Source organism: Puma concolor, chromosome C1, assembly GCF_028749965.1.
Source record: "Puma concolor isolate L17-30 chromosome C1, mPumCon1.1.hap2, whole genome shotgun sequence".
NCBI lineage: Eukaryota > Metazoa > Chordata > Mammalia > Carnivora > Felidae > Puma > Puma concolor.
The window spans coordinates 135,033,125-135,045,579 of NC_141674.1; the positions used below are offsets into that span (position 1 = coordinate 135,033,125).

The 12,455-nt window shown below is 39.0% G+C and overlaps 1 protein-coding gene across 3 annotated transcripts in view; it reads left to right on the forward strand.

Moving 5' to 3' along the window:
- The first annotated feature begins 11,861 nt into the window (after positions 1–11,861).
- Positions 11,862–12,455, forward strand: part of ARHGAP15 (Rho GTPase activating protein 15) — a 617,790-nt gene continuing 617,196 nt past the window's right edge. For 2 of the 3 annotated variants that reach the window (XM_086718493.1, XM_086718494.1), the window contains exon 1: positions 11,862–12,196. The gene's annotated coding sequence lies outside the window, so the exon portion shown is untranslated. The remainder of the gene's footprint in view (positions 12,197–12,455) is intronic. The other variant, XM_025912351.2, reaches the window with a different exon arrangement.

The following is a 12,455-nucleotide window of genomic DNA, read 5'->3' on the forward strand; positions in this document are numbered from 1 at the left end:
GCTTAATGGACTGAGCCACCCAGGTGCTCCAGCAGGCCTTTTCTTTAGACCAAAATATTATTGGCACAAATCATTCTTCCACATGATCTTTTTAAACTCTGCTCGGCTGAGTCATTCTTTTTTTTTTTTTTTTTTTTTTTAATTTTTTTTTTTCAACGTTTATTTATTTTTGGGACAGAGAGAGACAGAGCATGAACGGGGGAGGGGCAGAGAGAGAGGGAGACACAGAATCGGAAACAGGCTCCAGGCTCTGAGCCATCAGCCCAGAGCCTGACGCGGGGCTCGAACTCATGGACCGCGAGATCGTGACCTGGCTGAAGTCGGAGGCTCTCGGCTGAGTCATTCTTAAGCAAAGAAGGCAGACATATCTTGGCCACTTTATAAGACACAGGTTAATAAGATCCATGAAAACTTGTAAAGACATAGCTTTTGGGGGGAAATTTTTAGGTATTTTCATCATACATGTTTCAAAAGTGATTTTAAATGATTCTAATTAATTATTTTTGTTTCTTCTTCTTGTTATTGTTTTAGAGGAAAATGTATCATTGTGGTGTTTTCCAAGTCTAGCAGGTTTAAGCTACTATTTATAGTTTTCTCCATGTCCTAATCATTCTCATTTCTTGTGGTGAACAAAAACAAGGCTCTTCAGCCTCATTATTATGTTCTTTCCAGAGTCTGTAACAATGCAGAATCTAACAGGATAGAAATGCTTCCATTATGTTTCAGCATGAATTGTAGTGGTGATTAATTACAATCTAAAATCTTGAAATAATAATCCATACTCTATTTCTGATAAGTTATGTAACTTTTTTTTGTTTTCTTTAATTTCATTTCTAGTTAGGGAAATAATATTTTAAGTACAAACTTTGTATTGTTGCTTTGAGATTTGTTGCTTCATTCAACCAGTAGAGAGTCGCTTCAGTGACATGTGATAGATTATTTAATAACCAATTCTCTGGAAACTAAAGCCCCAAGTTGTAGCATTTGCCAGTTTTCATGGTGTAAGTAATTCTGTCACAGACAAATGTTACTGAACATAGGATTGAGAAGATAATGTGCACACGTGGCTTTTGCAAGTTGGTTTGAGCCTGCTCCAGCTCATCACTTATTGGACCATTTCATCAATTGTTTATATTTTCTATCTATAATATGTCTCATTGGACAATAGGAGGCCATACTTTAATTTATAGTTGGCCAAATCAAAGGTATACACTGGTATGATGACAGCCATGTAGTCACAGAGAGAATAATTATAGTCCTTTGCTATTGGTGAATGTGGGATTCTTTGGTTACCATATTTACCAGAATAGAGGGCAAACCTCCATCAGCCAATACCTTCCTGCATGTACACACACGTTCACACTGATAACTCAGCAGCTGGTGTCTATAAAACTCAGCTCAGAAAAGACTCAGTTTGTGAAAGTCATTCCTGAATCTGCTTTTAATCCCGGTCCACCATCTTCTATTCTATGTGTTCTTCAAATCTTTTTATCAAGTTAAGGAAATTCTCAGGTTTTATCCCTTTATATTTTGCTCTCCCCCATCTTCTCTATTCCCTTCCCCTGGAACTCCTTAAAGATGTATTCTAATCTTTGTGTCTCTTATTCATTCTCTCATCTTTTGCATCTTTTCAGCACTCTTGCCACCTTCTAGTTTTCTTGAATTCTATCTTCAAGTTTACTAATTCTTTCTTCACCTGTCATTGATTTTAATATTTCTTTTGAATTTTTAATATTACTATTTTTTTGTCTCAGTACCAAATTTTACTTGAGAAGAAGTAAGTGGAAAACCCCATTTTTTGACTAAGATAAGAGTTCAGAATAATTGGTATTTATTAGAACACAGTTGGCATAAAGTGATGATGTGTAGTTGTTAGACATTTTACGTGTGCATTACTTTTAGAAATTAAAAGAAAAAATTTTCATCTAGATACACATTTTCAGGTTATTTCAGTTTTAATGATATTAAATGTAAGTGGCTGATATATTCTATAAGACATAATTTTTTTCATAAGTGTAAAGAAGTAATCTTTGGTTTTTCGTTCATATCCACAGAAAGGAAATAATGCAAAGAAGAACAATAAAAATTACAACCCCACTAATTCACAGTATTGGTTATTGTTTAACTAGAAAAATAAAGCGCCTTCTATCTGTGATGATGCAAATGATTCTTCTAAAACATTTCAAGAGTGACAAATTTATTTGAAGTAAATAATTTCTTAGGTTATGTTTTTCATTAAGACCTCAGAATATCCAATGCTTGGTAAAACATAATATCTAATAGTTATATACAGAAAAGAATTATGTGAATGACAGAACCTTTGATTTATAATGATATGCTCAGATATTATCAAGAAAAACATATAATGGTAAAATATTTCAGTTAGAAGGCATTACGGTACAGGAATTGTATTCTAATTCATGGCCCAATATAGGCATATTCATTATGGTGCAATTAGAATGGGGTCATCTACCTACTGCCAGAAAAATCTCTGGTAATCAAGAGCATAAGTCCTTAATATGTATTTTTAAAATTTTGTATTTTATTCTCATAAAAATCTGACATTTTTTATGGACCTCTGGTGTTTTTTATGGACTCTACTTCTAATCTTTGTATACAGTTTCAATATGCTCATTTTGTAGATTATTTTCTCATCTCTGTAATTTCAAATTATGAAGACACTGTTTATCCTGTTTTTTTTTTTAATGCTGACTTCTGCCTAAAAATTGATCATTTCTTCATATGCAGTGTCAGTTTCATTGTGAAAGCACCTTAGACAGTGAGTGAAAACGTTTGGATGCAGTTAGACTTCTTCGGGATTGAGGAAGTATTTGCTACATGGCAGTTTTGCATTTGCTTTTTCCAAGGCCACCTGGTTTTACTGGTCTAAAAGTAGTTTTACATGGATTTATAGACTTAGAATTCTCAGTACTGGAGAAGATATTATGCATCTGGATCCTCAACATGAATCAATTTTCAATTTCTCACAAAAGACTTTCTTTCCCCACATAGAACCCTAGTGTTGACAAGTTTTCTTGTTTTGTTTTGTTTTGTTTTTTTAATCTATTTTAGTGCCTCTTTTGTGGCAGTCATAACCATTCTACAGTGTTCTCTTTAGCAAGAATCAGTTCTAACTCTTGGCTTTGGAGTACCAAAGTCCAGTACCGTCTCTTCATTTCCTCAATGGGCATGAAAATCTCTGACTCAAAGGATTACATGCCTCCTCAATTTGCCATAGGAGCAGTCTTCAGTTTTACTCCTTTAGCTTTGGGCCCCGATGCAGCAAAACCAGCTCTTCTAAAGTTTTTTTTTTTTCACCTCATTTAATAGCAACTACATTTTTCAGTAGTTCGGATTATAATCTCGATTTATCTGTGGTTGCTCAAGAGGAAACCCTGTTGGACCCACTTTCAAAGCACATCCAGAATTTGATGGTGAAATCTCCTTTATACCTGCCTCCACCCCCTTGGTCTAACTCCCAATCATCTCTGCCTTGAATTATTGCAATAGCTTGATAATTGGTGTCCCTGGTTCTATTCCTACCTCCTTCAGTAAATTCTTCATATGATAGACAGTGATCTTGTACACCTGTGAGACAAATTATCTTAATGTTTCGCTTTCTCCCTCAGATTTTCCAAAAGGGCAGGGGGACCCAAATAGTCTAGGCCTTTATTACTTCTCTGACATTATCCTCATACTCCTTCCTTTCGTGGTCCTCTGCAGTCACACTGATCTCCACACATTTTTTTTTAAACATTCTAGACACGATCCTCATCTAGAGTTTTTTGTACTTCCTATTCCCTCTGTCTGGAATACCCACCTCCCACCCCTCAACCCACATGGCTCACTCCCTCAATTTCTTTAGGTCTTTCTTTACTTTCCTTCATATGATCCCTCTGCTTATAGACTTAAAATTTTACCTCCTCAACATTTCATGTGCCATTTCACCGCTTTTATATTTTTCTCCTTATCAGTGATTACTGTCTAATATATTCTATATTTCAATTATTTATCTTTTTTCCCTAATAGTATGCCCAAAGCCTACCGTAGTGTGCTGTGCCTGACACGTAGTAAGTACTCATTAAGTGAATAGATGTTACCTCCAGATTAAATCACTCACTAGTGCTGGGCAGCTGCCTGAGGGTAGAGCACGACTCTCCTCAGTGAGGGAAGCTCACCCCTCTCTCATCCTAGTCTCAGGGAATCTAACTCATTCTCAGTCTAAGTCAAGCCTTTCCTCCCTTTGCTATTCCCCTTTCGTGTCCACCTCACAACATCTGTTCAGAGGGTCTAGAAACTTTTGGTTTTCCCCATGATCATACACAAACACACAAACACAATACAAGTAAGTGTTACCTGAACCACAAGAACTGAGGCCAAAATCAGTTAACTCGGTGTGATAAAGGAAGGAAACGACTCTGTCAGGAATTTATCTGTACCATAGATTTACACCAGAATTGGGTTGCTGGAACATAATGCATACATATTCTATTTTCCTAACTTTTGCTAGATTCCTTGTCAGTATAGCTTCAGTGTACAATTCAACTAGCGATATATGAGAGTTCTTCTCTCCATAAATTCTCATCCAGATTTTTGCCATTTCAACAGAAGCTAACTTAACCTGTTTTTAGAGTGATCACTAGAGAGTTTGTGTATCTCTTGACATATTGGTCAGGTATTTTCATGAGTTATTTATTTAAATTATGTTCTTATTTCCAGTCAGTTTGCCTATTGTTTTCTTATTGATTTGCACAAATCTTTTGTCAATCTAGGTATTTTCCACTGGTTTGTTATTTTTCTGTTACTCTGTCAATAGTGTTTAATAATTAACAGGAATTCTTAATTATTGTACAGTCAAATCCATATATTTTTGCTCTTTTATTTTTAATTTAGGGATGCTGCTTAAGAAATTTCCTTGGGGCGCCTGGGTGGCTCAGTCGGTTAAGCGCTGACTTCGGCTCAGGTCATATCTCACAGTTCGTGGGTTTGAGCCCTGCATCAGACACTGTGCTGACAGCCCAGAACCTGGAGCCTGCTTCGGATTCTGTGTCTCCCTCTGTCTGCTTCTTCCCCACTCGTGCTCTCTGTCTCTCAAAAATAAATAAACATTAAAAAAAAAAAAAAAAAGAAATTTCCTTTAGGGGTGCCTGGCTGGCTCAGTCAGGAAAGAATGTGACTCTTGGTCTCGGGGTCATGAGTTTGAGCCCCACATTGGGTGTGGAGATTACTTAAATAAGTAAATAAATTAATTAAAAACAAAAAAAAAAAAAAGAAAGGAAAGTTCCTTTATTCCAAAAATATTTTCTGTCATTTTACTGTATCAGCATTGTGGTTTTACCTTTCAAATGTAGATTTTAACGCATCTAGGGTTCTCCTTTGCATGTGGTGAAAGGTAGGGGGCCTAACTCTATTTTTCTTGATTTAGAGATTATGTCTTGCCAACACCATCTACTAATCAATTTGTTCTTCATGTTTACCTTATGATGCTGTCTTTGTTATATATCAAGTTCTCAAATAAATTCAGTCTTTTCTGAACTATTTCTGGGCGAGCATTGAAATGTTTTTTAATCCTATGGCTTGGGACTATGTCAATATCTGACAGGGGAGTCATCTTCTGTTTCAAAATGGACTTAGGTATTTCTAAACACTTATTTTTCTATGAAAATTTGGGGGAAAAAACCTGTTGTGTTCTTTAAAACATTAGCTGCAATAATAATTGGGATTTTACTGAATCTACTTGTTGATTGAATTAGGCAGATTGATGCATTTACATGGTTAGGATTCTTATCTATGAACATAATACATTTCCATTTATCCAGCCATTCTTTCAGTCTCTTCAACAATGATTTAAAATGCAGAGAGCTTTTTAGAGAAATCTGATTTTAGTGTGATTCGCAAGAATGATTTTTACCTGTTAAGTCTATTAATCCTGTCAGTGAAGAAGTGAAAAGAAACACCAGGGGTGAAACTTTTCCTCAGTATTACTCACTTTCAGTTGTGCTGCACAGCAAGTAGTTAGCAGATAACCTAGTAATTTAGAAGAAGGGCTATGGAGTCAGAGCTTCTAAATTTGAATCCTGGCTCTACTCCTTACTAATTGGGGCAGCAATTTAACCTTAGTTTCTTCATTTAAAAAAAAAAGAGTATAATAACATTGCTCAGTTCATAAAGTTGTTGCGAGGAGTAAATGACAGAAAAAATGTAAAGTGCTTGATACCATTCTTGATCTATAGCAAGCAGTCAATAAATATTAGCTTAGAAAGAGTGAACATGGTAAGCCACAAATGTCAAAGCCCTAAATAGAACCTTAATCACAATCATAGTAAGTACGTCTCCTTCTACAGATCAAAACCAAGTATATCACTGCCTAAGTTGTCAGCCTCCCATTTTATACCAAAAAAAAAAAGATGTTTTTGTCTCCATTTCATGTTTACTTGTTCTTAATCAAAACTACTACTGAGAATTGAACAAGTGAACCACGTAATGTTTCCCCTCACCACCTCCATTCTGCTGTGCTCACCATTGCCACCACCTTAAATACCTTGGACATGGTTCTGGAATTATTCCATGTTGTGCTGGACTTAGCACACTCTTTTTCAGTACATTCCTGGATGCTGAGTCACAAGATTAATTTGCTTTCACATGGGAGGGTCAAAAAGAGACCTTTCATGTCCTTCCCCAAGGCTACCTACACAGCTCACATTATGTCATCTGATGATAACAGACCTATTACTGTCCTTCCCCATCTCAGTAAAATGGTCCCATTACATTAATAATATAACATTAACTTGTGAAGACTTACCTCTCTTACAGGACACTTTGCAGATTTTGTTGGAACATCTATGAGGGACAGTGTAGGTAGTGAACCAACAGAAAATTCCAGGCATGGGCACCACCATAACATTTTTGGAAATCATTTGGGAATTATTCTTCCTTGGGATCAGAACTACAAGTTGCCTTTGCTGAGACAAAAATACTAGAGAAGTGGATTAAAACTTTGGGCAGGGCTACCCATGCTGAGCATGGAGCCTGTTTAAGACTTTCTGTCTCTGTGCCCCTCTCCCCTGCTCTCACAAACACTCTCTCTCTAAAAATAAAATAAAATAAAATAAAATAAAATAAAATAAAATAAAATAAAATAAAATAAAATAAAATATAAAAAGATTAACCCCATGACTTGAACAATGGGAAGCCAAGGAATGGGTGATCATGAATAAAGCCTTGTGGAGTCAATATATATGGAAAGGCATTTGAGTTCACCTGCAAGAGCCTAAAGGAGCTGTGGGGTCATAAGGTACTAATAACCCCTGACAATCAAGAAGCTGATGTCCTAGTTTGAGCACAAGACCTAGCAATTCAGTAGATAAAATAGATTAGACTTGTGGGAAGGCAACTGCTGAAGGAGTCTGGGACCACTTGACAGAGTTCCCAACTGGCTAAGGAGGCAAATCAATAATAATATTGGTCTCTGCCCTTAGAGTGAGGGTTCTTTTTTTTTTTTAATTTTTTTTTCAACGTTCATTCATTTTTGGGACAGAGAGAGACAGAGCATGAACGGGGGAGGGGCAGAGAGAGAGGGAGACAGAATCGGAAACAGGCTCCAGGCTCTGAGCCATCAGCCCAGAGCCTGACGCTGGGCTCGAACTCACGGACCACGAGATCGTGACCTGGCGGAAGTCGGACGCCTAACCGACCGCGCCACCCAGGTGCCCCTAGAGTGAGGGTTCTAAATATGTCTTGGTTTATATGGACACTGAATCTGAACTAACCCAAGCTTTCCCCTGTCGTGCAAACTGGGCTGGCACCATTAGGGAACTAGAGAAGCTGAGTACTACGTATGGATATCCTCATCAAATAAACAGTGATCAAGGTCATATTTTAATGGTCATGATATGCAATACTGGTCAAAACACTGTGACATCGAATGGAAGTTTTATCCCCTATAACCAGCAAGCATCAGGGTTGATAGGAAAAATGAAATTTTAAAGCAATAGATTAAATTACTAACAAATAAAACTGCCTTGGCCAAGTGGACTAACATACTGTCCCAGATTTAATATATTTAAGTGATTAACCAGTAAGGCCTGTTGCCCCATATACCAGACTAGGGACCCCTGCTGAGACACTCAATCCTATAGGTATGGAAGTCACAGGAGACAGCTATCGCCCTGACCTTCACCATATATTAATGTATTATGTTGCTGAGAACGCTAAGCCCCATCACACCTGGAAAAGGCATTTTCTCTTGGAATTTACAATGGGACATCCTATTGGGATAGGTGAGTTACATCAAATCCCTGGGTGAAGGGTAACTACTTAATCTCCACCAAGATCCCATCATCCTGCTATAAGCCAGACCTAGAAAAATGCATTATACTTGAGTTGGAATATGCACCATTAAAGGAGGGGAGAAGATGGGGGTTGTGGTCTTGCATATCCAGCCTCCAGTCCATTTCATGCCTGACAGTGCTACATGCCCAGGCTAACATGTAGGTTCTGTACAACAAGCTCAAATTCCTAAAGCTGCAGCCACATTAACAGCTAAGGATCAGGCCACAAGTATACTTTGTATAGAAGGGGACGACCTTCCCATACACATTCTTAGGAAATTTGTCTTTTCAACCTTGGACTTCTCCTGCTCCTATGGAGTCTAGTTATGATATAGGCACCTGAAAGAAATACCTTTGTACAGTGGTCCCACTTATATGTCTGACAAAGGAATCGATCTAGCTGTTGGGTATGTGGGCAGCTGTCCCTCTCTGGTTTGTCAGGATTGCCATGGTGGGTATGACCATTCCAGGGAGAGGATTGAAAAGCCCTAAAGTGGAGCTCCAGAGTGGCTCAGTGGGTTAAGCATCTGACTCTTGGTTTCAGCCCAGGTCATGATCTCATGGTTCGTAGGTTCAAGCCCCATATCGGGCTCTGTGCTGACAGTGTGGAGCCTGCTTAGGATTCTCTCCTCCCCCTCTCTATGCCCCTCCCCCAATGACTCTCTCTGCCTTTCTCTCTCTCAAAACAAGTAAACTTAAAAAGAAAAGAAAAGCCCTAATTAATACTTGAAGGAAGAACAAACTAGAACTAGAACTGATCTTACCAATACTGATCCAAAAACCTTGCCTGTGGCACACACTATCGATAATGTTGGGCGTGGGTATTCCTTTTTTGTTAATCCAACTGCAGGCAGCCCATCAAACGGCTGACCAAAAGGGCCCTGAAAATGCCACTATCAGAGCCATGGATGGCTGTGTTCTGATTGGGACAGGTGGGTGTAGCTCACCCTGGGTTATGGGCATTTGAACGCCAAGGAACTCTTATGCTGGGAACAGAAAAATCGCTCTAAATAAAACCAACCCAGACACACTAGGGATATGGGATAAAGATCATGAGAACAATATAGTCATTCTGTCATATCAGAGGATAGTGGCTGGTTTGGCACTGACTGATATGGTTTGGCACTGACTGATATGGCCTGATATGGTTCATTGGCTATCCCCAAATGAAACCCAGTGGTTATATGGCACAAACCTTTGGCCATGGCTTTCACCTGGGTGTTTGGGTCACTACACTCTGGGTTTTCCCTGGACACAGGGGAGAATCCCCCCACAGTAACAAAAACTGCCAACTTTCCTCTCAAGGCACTTCTAGTTTTCCATTGGTACAATTACTTGGCCACCATCTTTGTCCCCTGCATGGGCCTATAGGATGCTGTAGCACACATAGAAGCCCCTACTAAATTCACCCAACAAGCCTTAAATGATAGCCATCAAAACCTGTCTTTACTGAACCCTAAAATGTCTCCAATGAGAAAAGCTGTCCTCCCAAATGAGATGACCTGGAACATCATTACTGCCTCACAAGGAGGCATTTCTCCATTCTCCAAACAAAATGAGTCTGCTGATGTTATTAATTCACATGAAAATACAAACAACACTCTGAACCCCAGCCTAGGGGACTTAAATCAAGGGTTTAAAGCATGCAGCTCTCATTAAAAAAAAATTGTTACTTATTTTTAAAATCATCATCTTAATCTATGTTTTTTCTCTTGTATGTTTCTATATTGTTGCTGTGGTATCTGCCTCCTGTGCGGCCACAAAGCCATGAGACTAGCCACCTCCCAGCTAATAAAACCTCTTGTTAACTCTCAGCACACATTATAAGGGGGGGGGGGGGCAGGCATGAAAGATGTTAAGAGCCAGTCAGGAGAGAGATCGTCAGAGGAGGTCATCAAGAGGACTTGACCCCAGGTTGACCCAGGAACCACACCTGGGCAATCAGGCTCCTCAGCCCCTCCTCTGTCCTTGAAATGTACATTCTGCCCACAGTTCCCACAGTGGGAGTCTTTTTAAGGATACAGCTTTGAAAGAGAATGCGTGGCTAAGGCTGCCTGGAGGGAATATGAGATGAACTCAGTTAAGGCCTCTAAATAAACTTTTAAGATTCTGGTGAGGAGATCTACTTGTCACGTGGCCTCCTAAGACCAGCTTCGCACGTGAGTTCCCTTGCTTATTAAACCTGCAACCTACCCATCTGGAGGGGCTCCCTCTCTCTTCCGTCTCTCCTTGGCCTCTCTGAATGGAAGCCAGTTTCAGATTTCACCGGGAAGTCGCCAGGTTTGTGAACCAGAACTTCACTTTTACCCTAGCAGATAGACGGTTTTTAATTGTGTGTTCCAGTATATCAAAAATAACCCGAATCTCAGAGAACTGAAGTGACTCGGCCAAGGTTAAACAAATAGCAGTGTCAGAATTGAGGCCTGAATTCTGATTTCCTCCCTTCCAATATCATGTTCTTTCCAGTTTTTCCTCAGTCTTAAGGAGAATATTGAGTACAAACTTCACGGCTCTAAACACTTAAAAAGGTGCATCCCAGGATGACAATTGATAGTAAGATCTAGAGTCAGTCTGAAATATAATTTTGAAAAGGAGGTCTTGGAGAAATTAGACCAATTTGTAGGGACATGCCATCCTTCACTTGGGCCACATGTAACAAATGTGTGTGTGTGTGTGTGTGTGTGTATATATATATGATTGTCTTTATGTGTGCCAAACATTCCACACCACTGAGAGCTATTACACAGATTTCCAGGCTAATTGGTTTGTGTGACAAGAAGATGTGATTTAACTTTCTCATATATTTGGAAGGGGAGCTTTTCCCTTTGTGAGTATCCTGCAAATCTCACAAAACCAGCCAAGCCTGGACATCCAGGAACTTATTTCTTGAACTCCATGGTTCAATAAAGATGCCCATCCTATAGTTATTGTTGAGAGCCCCCCCCCCCAAATATGTCTGAGATTGGTTGAAGTTTGACACAAATGAGCACATAGCAGCTTGCCAAAAATGACACCCTTTTTATCCTTTATTTTTCTTCTTAAATCAGGCCACACAAAAAATCATTCGGCTAGAGCAAAATCTCATCAGCAGATTTCAGAACTGCTTAGGAAACTGCCAGAGAGGACACACCAGTGTGTGAGCCGCCACCAAAGTGAGTGTCACAGCACGTTCTAGATAAGCACGCTTCTTTCCTCCAGGTGGCACTGGGGCCCTGGGCTGTGTTCTCTGAAGTTGGTTAGCAACCTGTCCGAGACATTGTATTTAGTAACTGGACCACCTCTTTGTTGGTCCGTCCACAAGACGGAATTATCAGCTCGTGAATTGGAAGTGGCTTCTCGGCTTCCCCGTCAATAAGCGGGGCCTCTTGGTGCTATGTGAATATACTCACGCCAACAGAGGATAGCAGAGACTTAGGTTTGAAGCTCTTGCTAGAAGGAGAGAAAGAGGAAGTTCCCTCCTTGCTTACCCTCCTGCTCCTCCCCCTGCTACATTTTTAACCACACATTTTCCCCATTAAACCAGAATTGATGAAACCTGTAGAAATGTAGTAGTGTTTGAAAATTGAAAAGCACATTGAAAAATAAAAATATTGTTGACTATACAAGGCAATTTCTTCAAATCGAGTAATGATGTGTATGTGGTTAACTGTCTCTACGCAGGAAGTGGTTTTATTTTAAAGTTTTTTGTGCTCGCCCCAACCCCCCCGGCTTTTTTTTTTTTTTTTCTCCAGTACTGAAATTAAGCAGCATCCAACATAGGCCTACTCTTATGACATGTGACTTTACTGTTTTCCGTTTTTGTTGAAAGAGTCATTAACAGTTGGAAGTTGATGGCAGTTTCAATAACAAGTGATCACCGAGAAAAGGTAAGCAAATTTTAACTTTACAGTGAATATGAAATTTAAACATGAAAATGTTTGGCGGTGTCCTACGCTCTGGTGTGAATATACAAATATTTCTATGAAAATGTGTTTTCACCTGTGATTAAAACATCTGTTTGTTTCCTTGGTGTAGAAAAGAATATTCTTTTTATATTTGCAACTGCCAAGTTCAAAAGTCCCTTAGAAGATATTACAATAGAATCATTTGCTAAGATTTTGTACTAAACTGTTAAAGACAGAGTAA